This window comes from Dromiciops gliroides, chromosome 3 (genome assembly GCF_019393635.1).
Source record: "Dromiciops gliroides isolate mDroGli1 chromosome 3, mDroGli1.pri, whole genome shotgun sequence".
Lineage (NCBI taxonomy): Eukaryota > Metazoa > Chordata > Mammalia > Microbiotheria > Microbiotheriidae > Dromiciops > Dromiciops gliroides.
Genome location: NC_057863.1, coordinates 89,212,753 through 89,226,602, shown reverse-complemented (window position 1 = coordinate 89,226,602; position 13,850 = coordinate 89,212,753). Strand labels below are relative to the sequence as shown.

The window sequence follows — 13,850 nt, the reverse complement described above, 5'->3', positions numbered from 1 at the left end:
AAGACCTCACAGCTCTAAAAATGTCAGGCTTCTGTGGAGCAGTGTGGGCATGGTGGCAGAGAACTTCTCAACATCTGGATACTGGCTAAGTCCTTCACTCAGTCCAGATGAACAGAGACAAAGTCACACAACCCATGTATGCCCTCTGTGCCCTGCCCATCCAATATCACCATGTGCCTCAAGCTCTTTATTCAGAGATTCAAGAAGCAGCACTGCCCTAGGACCCAGGCTGGCAACCTCTCCCTCATTCCATTTGGATATATCAGCAAAGCTTAACTGGCATACATCCAGCCTTCTCTACTCAGCCACCGTCCTAATTCAGGTCCCCTTTACCTCTCTCTCTCCTGGGCTTTCCAAATCACCACCCTACTCAACAAACTTCAGTGGCTCCCCACGTTCACCAAGTTCAAACGTCGATTTCTCTGTCTGTTATTTAAACCTTTCCAAGACCTGGCCCCATCCTACCTTTCCAGTTTTCTGAGGCTTTGCTCTCCTCTTCACATAGCGGCCCTCATCACTATTGCATACACGACAGTTTATCTCTCATGGGGGTGCCTTTGCACAGCTGTCCCCTCGATTTTCCTTTAGTAGAGAATGCACTCCCTCTTCATCTGATCTATAGGAATCCTGGTTCCTTCCAAGGACTGTCTATGCACCATATTCTTCATGAAGCCTTCCTTCTTCCTTCCCCCCACTGCCAGGGCAGGCCCTTCCAAAAGGACTGTGTATATTTATTATACATCTGTATGTATGTCTGTATGTGCACTGTTGTCCTTTCCATTAGAATGTAAGCTCCCTTGATGTTTGGGGTTGTTTCACTTTCATCTTTATATCCCGCAAGTGCTTGGCACACACCAGGTGTTTAATAACATATTTACGACTGATTGATTGATTGAACAATCTAATTCTAAGCCCTAGCCATCCATTTTGAGGCAGCTAGGTGGATCCGTGGATAGGAGCACTGACTACTTACTACATCAGGAAGAGTTTAATCTTGGCCTAGTGACCCCTGGGCAAGTCACTTAAACCTCTGACTGCCTCACTAAGAGGAAGGATATTGTTGCCTAAGGCATTTTTTTGTCTGACTTCCAGTGACCCCATTTTAGGTTTTCTTGTCAACAATACTAGTTTGCCATTTCCTTCTGCAGCTATTTTACAGATGAGGAAAAACTGAGGCAAACGGGGTTATATGCAAAAAAAAAAATGGACATGTCTATTTTTGCATCATAAACATTGTTTTGCATCTTTCATCCTTATGTTACCTTTTCATTTCAAATATGTCCTTCTCCCTACTCCTTCCCATAGAATCATGTCATCCTTGTAATAATAGAGAACAATCAGGGAAAATAGCAGATCAGCAAAACTAACCAACACATCAACCAAACTTGATAGAATATATATTATATATATATATATACTATATATATATATTATATATATATTGTTCCATAGCATACTCCCCCAATTTGTGCAAAGAATGGAGAAAGGCACACTTTCTCACTTCTTCTTGGGGGTCAGGTTTGGGGCATGCTATTTAAATGACAACTATAGTGCTTCCCAAAGACTTGTACAACAATAGATTTAAAACGGCTTCCAGGACAGAATATATACACAATATGAAACGTTTGCAGATTAAAAACACATGAGTGTGAAATAGCAGATGACACAGAAACAAATTTGGAAGGTGGGGAGGAATTGTAATATCTTCAAAGTTCCTTTGACTCAATTATTCTCTGGATTCCATTTTAATCCTTTACTTGGTGCAAAAGGTCAGTAAGAGGCAAATGACTCTTTTTTCTGTCTAATTCTGAACCTTAAACTTGCCTACTTTCTAGGATAGCTTTATTTTTACATGTTTTTCTGGAGTGTAGTTTGTCCCTTATGATTAGTTTACCTGTTTAAAAGCCTATGTCCCGTTTTTTAAAGTATACTGTCATACATTAACCTCTCAATAAGACCTTTCAGCACTTTGATACTTAAGTAGAATAAATGACAGATCTTAAGAATCCTAACTGCTTAAGACTACATAATTGTTGGAGTTTGGGGCAGAAAAATAGCATGTATTAATTTAATCCTCATCAAAGTGGAAAAATATTCAGTATTATTTTCCTCACAGACTTTGACCAAACACTCGGACAGAACCTGGCAAGGTTATTATGGGTGGCTAAAGGCCTAAATTCTTCCTAAATTATTAACCCTGTGTCCTTTCATGGTTTTTCATTGTATTGTTTTTATTAACAATAGAATATTTGTTAATCTGTAATTCAAAATTATGAACTGTATTATAAAAGTATGGCTTGTGTGTCATGTAACTAGGAAATATGACTAAATTCTAATTCCAACCTAGTCACTCATTTAAACTTGAGAAACATTATCTCCATGACTCAGTTTTTCTCATCTACTAAGTAGGGGCAGTAATCAAATGGAAGCATTTACTGCTAGAGTGAAGTAAATAATACATAAAAGTAAACTGCAGTATGCAGACTGTAAATGATCCAGAGAAGCAGATATTACTTCTAATTACTGTCATTATTCCAATTCCTTGCATCAGCATCTGTGCAGAGTTGGGACTAGAATCATCTCCTTTGTTTACATGTCCCTGGTACTTTATTCACACAAGATTTTCTTTTATCCTGTTTTGATTGGGTTGTTCGTTATTTTTTAAGTTTAATAAAATAACGATCATTTGTGAAGCTAGTATAAGCTCCTTGATTTGTGGGCTAAAAAAAGTGGTATAAGGTAAGAATTGATTAAGATAACAGGGTTCTCAAGTATTGTTGATTTTGATCCATCATACCACTAAAAGTTGTAATATCTATCAATTTGTTTTGCCGATATAACCACAATTCTAAATAACCATTTCTTTAGTTCTGTAGCTCAGGTTTCAATACAACATCCTAATAGATTTTTGAAGGGGTAGGGGGAGAAAATTAAAGGGCCTCATGGAGAGGCAAAAGCTATTCCATATGTTGTTATTATTAAGTCAGAGTTTATTCTAACGTATTGGTTAGGAAAAAAGCATTTAAGTTCTTCCTAAAAGAGAGGAGCTCAAATCTGAGAAAAATTTGGTGTTCAGTATTTTTATGGTAATAAAGTATCTTGTATCCAATCACCATGTCTATTAATTCTATCAATTCTACAAGGAGGGCAAAGCACTAGGTTAGGGCGTTGACACTAAGACAAAAGCAGAGGAAGAATTTGGAGTAGCTTTAACTTCTACTGGACCTTTTATTGAATTGACATGAAACGGTCCATTTCTTTTTTAAACCAATCAACAAATTTCATAAGCATCAGGCATAGTGCTAGGTGTTTGAAGATACAAAGAACGAAACAATATCTCATCTCAAGGACCATCCACCAAAAAACCCATCAGCTAGGTGGCTAAAATGGATAGAGCAGCTGTGCCTGAGTTCAACTATGAACCCCCAGACACTTACTAGCAGTGTGACCCTGGGCAAGTCACTTAACATTGTTTGCCTCGGTTTCCTCAACAGAAAATGAGACGGAGACGGAAATGGTAAATCATTCCAGTATCTTTACCAAGAAAACCCCAAATGGGGACCACAAAGATCGGGAGGCGACAGAACAGCAACATGTGCCAGGCCCTGGGCATGCCAATACAAAGAATAAAAATATCCCAATCCACAAGGAGTTTGAATTCGACAGGAAAATGGGAGGAAACAAAATATATCTCTATATAGATAGCGAATATATGTATGTCTGTATACACACACACATATCTATAAACGTACAAATAGAAATGCACGCGAGCCACACACGCTACGTAGAATAAAGAGAATAAATGAGGATGTTATGTTAGTCTGGGACTGGCAGAAGGGAGAAGAGACCTTTAAGCAGAAGGTGATGCTTGCAGCAAATGCTAAGAAGCCTGAATACAGAAGCTGCCAATCCTCTTCCCCACTTACCCTTGGGAGTGGCTCAAGAGGCTGTCACCTCTAACCAAAAGGTCGGACATAGGTTATCTTGCCCCAGCGGCCAAATAGCGTGTTTCAGGGATGCAGTTTGGCACCAACCCCTTCCTCCCCGGCTCCCGCGGCCACGCGCCAGAGCCGGCCATTCCGTTTAAAGCCCACTCAGGAAAGCGGGAGCACAGAGGGATGGGCCTGGGGGAGCGCCCCGCCCGGGGGCGCCTCCCGGCGCTTCTCCCCACGCCCGTGACCTCGGGGACCCCAGGCTAAGGGAGGGGCGGGGGAAGAGGGAGGAGACGGCCAGCCCGCCAGTGTCCTGGAGGATGGCGAGAGCCGGCTAGGGAAAGAGTCCGAGGGGTGCGCCTAGATCACTCACCGATGTGATCCCGGAGTCCTCGGCTCGCAGGGAGCGCAAGCCTCGGAAGGGTCCCAACAAAAGCTAGCTTGCAGAAGCCGCCACAGCCGCAGCGACTAACCAGCCGGGTTGCGGAAAAGACTGGCACTCGGCTTCAGCGCGTTAGCGTCATCACTTAGCGACTGGCGTCGACCTCTCTGATCCGGACCAGTAAGACGCAGTCTGAAGTGCCAGGAAACTACCATCCCGGCAGTCTCGGCGGCTCCGACGCGAGCCTCACTGGGAATTGTAGTTCTTTCTCCGCCTCTGCTCCCTCTCCTGTTGGCCACTCCTTCGGTCAGCCCCGCCCCAGCCCGCTCCCTTCGGCGGTCGCTCGCCGGCGCGCTAACGGCTGGCTGCCGCCGGCCGGCTGAGGCGGGGCTGAGGCGCCGGCCCGAGCGGCTGGGGGTGGAGCCGGGGAGGGGAAAGTCCAGGCCCCCGGGGGTCGGGAATGGGGCTGACTGGCTTCTGGGGAAAGGTCCCTGCCTAACGCGCCTCTCCCCTCTTCTCACCCGCCCGCTACCAGGGGGCTATCAGGGACTATCGCCATCCACCCTCCTCCGGGACCAGGCTCCGGACTCTCCGGTCTTTTCGAGGAGGAGCCGCCGGACCGGGACCGGGGCCAGGGCCGCGGCCGCCGCTTGCATCGTAAGCCTGGGGAGAAGCGGGGAGGAGGCTGGAGACGGAACGGGGAAGGGGCGCTGAGGCCAAGGCCGCGCTCTCGCCTGGCGAGGAGCGGGAATTGTCCCGAGAGCGAGCGCAGGCTACGGCAGCCCCTGGGCGAACCTGCCCCCCAGGCAGCCGGGGTGGGGGCTGGGAGGCGAGGAATGTGGGCCGGGAGGAGCGGGATGGGGGCGGGCTGGAGCCTCGACCCCGCCTCCATAGAGACCGGGGAGGCCCAGTGTGCGTGCGGACGGGCGCGCCTGCCACTTCTGCCTGCATGTCACTGTCACTAACCTGCCGCTCTGCCACCCGGCTTGTCTGTCACCCTGCCTGCCTGTCATTCTGTCATTCTGCCTTTAACCCTATCGGCCTGCTTGTCTCTCTGCCTGCCTGTCACTTTGTCACTGCCTGCCGTTCTGTCACCTTGTCACTTGTCTGCCTGTCACTCAGTCACTGCCTACCACTCTGTTACCATGTCACTGTCACCTTGTCTGCCCTTCACAGTCACCTTGCCTTCTGTCACCCTGCCTGCAACTGTCACTGCCTGTCACTCAGTCACTGCCTGCCACTCTGTTACCATGTCACTCTGTCACCTAGTCCACCTGTCATTCTCACCTTGCTTGCCGTTCTGTCTGTCACTGTCACTGTCATTCTGTCTGTCACTCTGTCACCCTGCCTGCCTATCACTGCCTGCTTGCCACTGTCTGACATCCTGCCCTGCTTGTCACCCTGTCTGCCAGCCACCTTATAGTCCTACTTGCCACTTTGCTGCTGCACCTGAATTGGGACTGGGAGTGGGTGGGAAGAGAGATAATAAGAGCCAAACTTTGATGTTCTGAATGAGTTTTAACCTAGGGCACTGCCAAATGCTCCAAATGGAGCTTTAAATTAAGTGATACTCCCTTATCTTTGGTTTTCTATCTTTTCTAGTGAGGTTGTTTGTTTTGAAGAAAGACTTCACCGAGCTAAAACGTGGATCCATTTTTTTTAAAAAGCAGGAAAAAGTGTCTGTATCTAGTTTGTTTCTGATTTCCTTCACCCACCTCCCTCGAATTTGTGTCTATCTAGTAAATAGTTGATCATGAGCCAGACTCCTAGAGTTGTTCCTTTCAGTCCTTCAGTCAACAAACATTTTTTACCTCCTGTATTCTAGCTACGCCTTGAGAATGCAAGGAAAAGCAAAAACACGGGTGCTGCCCTCAAGGAACTAACATTCTAACCAGGAAAACAATATACCAAGGGTTGTAAATACAGGATGTACCTATAAACACACCATAGATAGAAGGCACTAGAAGACAGGGCCAAGAACAACCTTCAATAGAAGTTGGGAGTTGACCTCAGTCTAGAAGAAAACCAGGAAAATCAGAAGGTAGAGTTATAGAGGGAGAGCATTCTAGGCATGGGCTTCAAAAACAAACAGACAAACAAAATGCAGATTAGATTGCCTGCCAAGCAGTGAGTGTCTGTATCCTTTTGCTGTCAGCTTGAGAGTTTCCTGGAATTCCTTGAAACATTACAGTAGTTTTAAGCAAAAGGGGTTTTCCTCATTCTTTTCATTTCAGGCTGTCTCAGTAACCTCTTTGTTCAGTGTTTATATGTCCCATGCCAGGCCTCTGTAAATAAAGATAGCAGGGTAGTTTTCAACATGAAGTGTTAAGCAGCCTAATCAAGATCCCCATGGTAATGATTTCAGTGCTGCTGGCACTTAGATCTTCACAGATAGCTTTCCTCAAAGCCATCCTATGAGACAGGTAGTTCCCTGAAAAAAAATGTGATTTATTGTGATTGAAGAACTGGTCAGTGTCTGAGTTGGCAAAGGTAACAGGCATTTTGTAAGTGCTTTCTGTGTCTCGGGACTGTGCTAAGCTACAGATACAAGCAAAGAGAAAGGCAGTATCTGCCTCGAGGAGCTTACACTCTAATAAGGGAAGAGAATACATAAACAGGGACCTGAAGAAGGAGGGGAGAGGGAGACAGAGACAAACTTGGTCTTTGTAGAGAAAGTCCTGGAGTCTCAGGTTCTGAGAGGAACCAGCCATTCAGATGGAGAGGGCACAGGGGCAGAGGGTACTCCCAGGAAGTCCAGGAGTGGTGTGAACATCCAAGGAAAAGAGGTTTCTGGGTCATTGTAGGAAAAATCAGGGAGAGTCAGGAGTTCAGGTGGGAGTCAAGCTCACTTCTAACTCATCTGCTACTCTTTCCATTAGAAATTACTTTTTGGAGGCAGCTAGGTGGCACAGTGGATAAAGCACCAGCCCTGGATTCAGGAGGACCTGAGTTCAAATTTGAACTCAGACACTTGACACTTACTAGCTGTGGGCAAGTCACTTAACCCTCATTGCCCTGGAAGAAAAAAAAAAAGGAAATTACTTTTAATGAATGGCATAGATATCATCTTTGTCTTAACTAACACTTATTTATATAATAGAATGTTCTTAATAAAGGTTAAATTAGGGGCAGCTAGGTGGCGCAGTGGATAGAGCACCGGCCCTGGAGTCAGGAGTACCTGAGTTCAAATCCGGCCTCAGACACTTAATACTTACTAGCTGTGTGACCCTGGGCAAGTCACTTAATCCCAATTGCCTCACTTAAAAAAAAAAAGGTTAAATTAAATTGGTTCTACCATAATTATTTATTTAGATCCCATCATTAAAAGGGACCACACTGATTGTTCTCACACATGTTTTGTAAGAAAAATACTTGTGTTTTCTACTTTATATTCATCAAGCACTAAACTGGTAAAGGTTTTATTTAAAATTTTACTTACTTTGAATATGTATTTTCACTGATGGCTATCAAGTTTATAATTTCATTTATTTATTTATTCATTTATTCATTCATTTATTTATTGCAGGGTGATGAGGGTTAAATTGACTTGCCCAGGGTCACACAGCTAGTAAGTATCAAGTGTCTGAGGTCGGATTTGAACTCAGGTCCTCCTGAATCCAGGGCCCGTGCTTTATCCACTGCACCAGCTAGCTCCTCCAAGTTTATAATTTTAATTGTTTTAATTTTTTTTTTTTAATTTTAGTGAGGCAATTGGGGTTAAGTGACTTGCCCAGGGTCACACAGCTAGTAAGTGTTAAGTGTCTGAAGCTGGATTTGAACTCAGGTACTCCTGACTCCAGGGCCGGTGCTCTATCCACTGCGCCACCTAGCTGCCCCTCCAAGTTTATAATTTTAAATAATAACTTTAGACCTGAGTCTGAAGACTCTGGACTTTTTCTGATACTTCAGAAGAAGCATTTCACCTTTAATACCTTCGTTTGTAAAGTGAGGGAGTTAAGCAGATGATCTTCAAGATCTCTTTTAGCTAGAAATCCTCTGAAATTTCACCCGTCAAATTTATTGACTATATGACTCTAAGCAAGTCACTTACATCGATTTGATTCTCAATTTGCTCCTCTGTTATATAGCAATAATAAATACATTATCTACCTGATGGTACATTGTAGAGAGAAGGTATTTTGTAAAATGGGTTGATATCTTACCTCAGACACTTAATACTTACTAGCTGTGTGACCCTGGGCAAGTCACTTGACCTCAGCGTGTCTCAGTTTTCTCATTTGCAAAATGAGGGGGTTGGATAGTTAGGTCATATACTTCCTATCATAAAACTGCATCACAAATTAAGAGGTTGAAAAGCCAGCAATGTACTTCATTGAATTCAAAGTGTCTTATTAAATAGTCATGTGCTTTTATCAGGGCCTCCCCTTTTAGTGTTATATTAACAGAATAACAGATTTTGTGGTAAATCACATGTTCATTTTGCCAAACAGTAGGTAATATGGAAGTTTTTTCCCCCTAGAGGAAATCAGCCCCTCAGTTGAAACTTTATACTCTTTATCATAACCTCCATTCCTGGTGGGGTGGTTTTTTTTGTTTTGGGTATGTATGAGGCCTTTACTTTTATCATCCATCTCCTTTGGGTATAATGGACATGGATATTTCATGTCATTTTTTAAAAATTAAATTACATTTATTTTTTTTAACATTTTGTGTTCAGAACTTAAAATACAATAATATAATGTGTGTGTGTGTGTGTGTGTGTATATGTATGTGTGTATGTCGGTGTACGTAAACCCATACTATGCATACTTCTATTTAGCAGTTATTTCTCTGGAGGTGGGTAGCATCTTCCTTCAAAGGCCTTTTGTAGTTGATTTGAGTATTTATAATACTCAGAATAACTTGGATCACAATTATTCTTCAAACAATTTTGCCCTTACTATATACAATGTTCCTTTGGTTCAGCTCATTTCATTCTTCATTATTTTATGCAAGTCTTTCTGCATTTTTCTAAAACCAACCTGCTCATCATTTTTTACAGTACAGTAATATTCCATTACAATCATATACCTCAGCTTGTTTAGGCATTCCCCAATCAATGGGCACTCCTTCTATTTCCAGTTCTATGTCACCGCAAAGAGAGCTGCTATAAATATTTTAAAACATATAGGTTCTTTTCCTTTTTCCCTGTTCACCTTGGGAAATATCCCTAATAGTGGTATTGCTGGGTCATAGTTTTATGACTCTTTGGGCATAATTCCAGATTCCTCTCCAAAATGGTTGGCTCAGTTTACAGTTCCACTTATGTATTAGTGTCCCAGTTTTTCCACATCCTCTTTGTTAGAAAAAAAGCTAACCACTCTTTGTGTTGCTCAGCGCTAGTGTTGCTAGCAGGTCTCTGTTCAAAAATCCCAAGCAGGCAGCAGTTGGTGAGTGAAGGCTTTATTCATCTTCGCGAAGATGGGCACTCTTCTGAATGTGCTGGAGAGTGCACTGAAGTGAGGTCCCTCTCCTCTATTTATACCCCTCAAGGGGTCCCCTCCAACCAATCATATTAATGTCTTTTGATACCCTTCATTTACATTTCAGTTATTACAGTTAGTACAGTTGCTATTTATACAGAATAACAGTAACCGCCTAAGAACCCATCAGGTAGTACCAGTTAATCAATCAGATTTTACAAACTACAAAACCAGGCCTTCACCTATTCTGGGCAAGAGTGTCAACCTCCTGAGAACAATACTGTGTTGACATAGGAGCCTCCTGTGCCAAGCGGCCCCCTGCTGGGAGGTTGGGGGTGGGGGGCATAAAGATGGCCTGAAACCAGACTCACTCTCCGACTTTAGGGTTTTGAGAAGAGTCCAAAGATAGTCTTTTTTCTCACTCTTCAACATTTGTCATTTTCCGCTTTTATCATTTTAGCCAATATGATAGATATGAGATGATATCTCAAAGTCGTTTTAATTTGCATTTCTCTAATTAGTAATGATTTAGATCATTTTTTTCATATGACTATATATTGTTTTGATTTCTTCATCAAAAAACTGTCTGTTCGGGGGCAGCTAGGTGGCGCAGTGGATAGAGCACTGACCCTGGATTCAGGAGGACCTGAGTTCAAATCCGCCCTCAGACACTTAACACTTACTAGCTGTGTGACCCTGGGCAAGTCACTTAACCCCAATTGCCCCGCAAAAAAAAGAAAGAAAGAAAGAAAGAAAAAACTGCCTGTTCAAATCTTTTGACCATTTATCAATTGGCGAGTAACTCATTTTTATAAATTTGACAAAGTTCTCTTTATATTTGAAATATGAGACCTTTATCTGAGAAACTGTCCAAAAAAATTTCCCCTTCAGTTTTCTGCTTTCCTTCTAATCTTGGCTACATTGGTTTGTTTTGGTTTTTGCAGGGCAAGTAAGCTAGTAAGTGTCAAGTATCTGAGGCTGGATTTGAACTCAGGTCCTCCTGAATCCAGGGCCAGTGCTCTATCTACTATGCCACCTAGCTGCCCCTTACGTTGGTTTTATTTGTACAAAATCTATGTAATTTAATGTAATCAAAATTTTCCATTTTATATCTCATAATGCTCTCTATCTCTTTATTCAAAATTCTCCTATCCTTAAGTCTGATAGGTAATATTTTCCATGCTCTATTTTACTTATGATATCTCCCTTCATATCTAGGTCATGGATCCATTTTGACCTTATCTTAGTAAATGGTATAAGATACTGGTTTATACTCAATTTCTGCCAGACTGCTTTCCAGTTTTCCCAACAATTTTTACCAAATAAGGAATTCTCATCCTGTAAGCTTAAAGCTGAATATTTGCCAAACACAGGATTACTATAATCATTTACTACTATGTATTATATGTCTCCTCTGTTTCACTGATCCACCTTTCTATTTCTTAGCTAGTACTACCAGATAGTTTTTATAATTACCGCTTTATAATACTATTTAAGATTTGATACTGCTAAACCTTCTTTTACATTTTTCCCCACATCAATTCCCTTGGTATTCTTGACCTTTCATTTTTCCAAATGAATTTTATTATTTTTTTCTAGCTCAATAAAATAATTTTTTGGTAACTTAGGATGGCATTAAACAAGTAGATTAGTTATTAATTAGTTATTTTTATTATTTTAGCCCACCCATGAACAATCATCATTTCTCCAGTTATTTAAATCTGACATTATTTGTATAAAAAGTATTTTATAATTATGTTCATTGCAGTTCCTGGGTTTCTCTTGTTAGATGTATACTTTCAGATATTTTATGCTGTCTATGATTATTTTAAATAGGGTATCTCTTTTCTTGCAGGGTTTTGTTGGTGATACATGGAAATGCTGATAATTTATGTAGGCTTATTTTATATTCTGCTACTTGGCTAAATGTATTGTTTCAACTAGCTTTTTAGTTGAATCTCTAGGATTTTCCAAGTATATCATCATATCTTCAAAGGGAGTTAATTTTATAACCTCATTGCCCATTCTGATTCCTTCAGTTTCTTTTTCTTCTGTTATTGCTATTGCTAGCATTTCTAAAACAATATTGAATAATATTGGTGATAATGGACATCCTTATTTCACTTCTGATTTTCTTGGGAAAACTTCTAGCTTATGCCCATTACAAACAATGGTTTTAGGTAGATGCTTCTTATCATTTTAAGGAAAAATCCATTTATTCCTATGCTTTCAAGTGTTTTTTAATAGGAATGGATGTTGTATTTTGTCAAAAGCTTTTCTTGCATCTATTGATATACTCATATGATTTTTGTTACTTTTGTCATTGATATAATCAATTATGTTAATAGTTTTCCTTATGTTAAACCTTTCCTGCATTCCTGGTATAAATTCTACTTGTTCACCATATATAATCTTTGTTATATATTGTTATAGTCTCCTACCTTGTATTTATTGAAAAGTTTTACATCAATATTTATTAGTGGAAATTGGTCTATAATTTTCTCTGTTTTCTTCCTGGTTTAGGTATCTGTACCATATTTGTTTCATAAAAGGAGTTTGATAGGGCTACTTCTTTGACTATTTTTCGAAATAGGGGTTGGGTTTTTTGGGGTTTTTTTAAATAGTTTTTAAAATATTGATCTTTAATTGCCTGGCAAAATTCAATGGTAAATCCATTTGGTCCTGATGCTTTTTTCTTAGGAAGCTTGCTTATGGTATGTTCAATTTCTTTTTCAAAAATAGGTTCATTTAGAAACAAATGTACTGTAACCATGAGTATCACAGAAAATCACACATTTCCTTAAATATCATAAAAGTTGAACATACTTAATTAAGTCGTAGTATTATACATTTCTTAAAGAGACACACCTTATTAAATAGACTCTATAGGTAAACTAAGTCAGGTTTCAGATTAAACTACATTTAGAGAATTTGCAATAGATTGATTGAGAGGGGAAATTTACATTTCATTAAGGTAGTCAAGAAAACTCATACAGTTAACTAGGGAAATAACTAAATCATTTTTGGGAGCTTCAAAATTCCCTTTGACTTCTTCCTGAGGAATATCAACAATTAACATTAATATTCTATAAGGCAAGTTTTGGTCAGGTAAGGTTAATACAGGGTGGGCCAAAAGTCATGATGTTTTAAGGACTTTTTTTGCAAGGCGATGAGGGTTAAGTGACTTGCCCAGGGTCACACAGCTAGTAAGTTTCAAGTGTCTGAGTTCACATTTGAACTCAGGTCCTCCTGAATCCAGGGCCATGCTTTATCCACTGTGCCACCTAGCTGCCCCCATCACTTTTTGAAAATTCTTTTTTCTTTTTACCACTTATGAGATTTGATTTTTCATACATAATGTAAATTCATTCCCTATATATACTGTATATGAAGCTATGATATTGTAAATTACAAACAAAAAATAAAGGAGTTATTAAATATTAAAAATAGGTTCATTTAGATATTCTATTTCTTCTTCCCTTGCTATTCTGTTCCTTAATCTAAACATCCTTAGAAGAGTCCTATATCCTCCTATTTTTCAGTCTGCAAACCCCTTTAAGAATGCCTCCCTTATCCTATCCCTTCATCCTTCAATTTCTTTGTAAGTTAAGAAGACTTTTGTACACTTCTAGATGCATTTTATTCCCTCTTTATCCCAGTTCTGATAATAAGGTTCTAGAACTACCTGTACTCCACACCCCCTTGCCCTCCACTTTAACAGTTCTTCCATTCATGCCTCATTTGTATTAGATAATTTCTTTATTTTGCATCTGCCTACTCAATTTTATTTTTTAGGATCATCCTATCTTACTCAACTCAACCCTAAGCCTTCTATGTAGGTATGTTCTTTCAAACTACCCTAGTAATGAGAACATTTTAAAAGTTATAGATAATGTTTTCCTATATGAGAAGTAAATAGTTTGACCTTATTAAATCTGTTATAATTGATCTTTTATGTTTAACTTCTTATATTACTCTTAATTCTTATAGGTCAAATTTTCTATTCAGTTCTGTACTTTTCCTCATAAATACCTGAAAGCCCTTTAATTAATTAGTCATTTTTCCCCCATGCAGGATTACCCAGCAAGTAAGTTATTCTTGGTTGCAAACCCA

At 40.5% G+C, this 13,850-nt stretch overlaps 2 protein-coding genes across 4 annotated transcripts in view; one reads left to right on the top strand and one right to left on the bottom strand.

Moving 5' to 3' along the window:
• The window catches only part of TRAK2 (trafficking kinesin protein 2), a 74,313-nt gene extending 69,764 nt beyond the window's left edge, over positions 1–4,549 (bottom strand). The window contains 1 exon segment of the mRNA XM_043991667.1: positions 4,306–4,549. The gene's annotated coding sequence lies outside the window, so the exon portion shown is untranslated.
• Positions 4,550–4,699: 150 nt separating this feature from the next.
• STRADB (STE20 related adaptor beta) overlaps positions 4,700–13,850 on the top strand; it is a 53,046-nt gene continuing 43,895 nt past the window's right edge. Inside the window, exon 1 of one of the 3 annotated variants that reach the window (XM_043991664.1) lies at positions 4,700–4,971. The gene's annotated coding sequence lies outside the window, so the exon portion shown is untranslated. The remainder of the gene's footprint in view (positions 4,972–13,850) is intronic. The other 2 variants (XM_043991666.1, XM_043991663.1) reach the window with 2 other exon arrangements.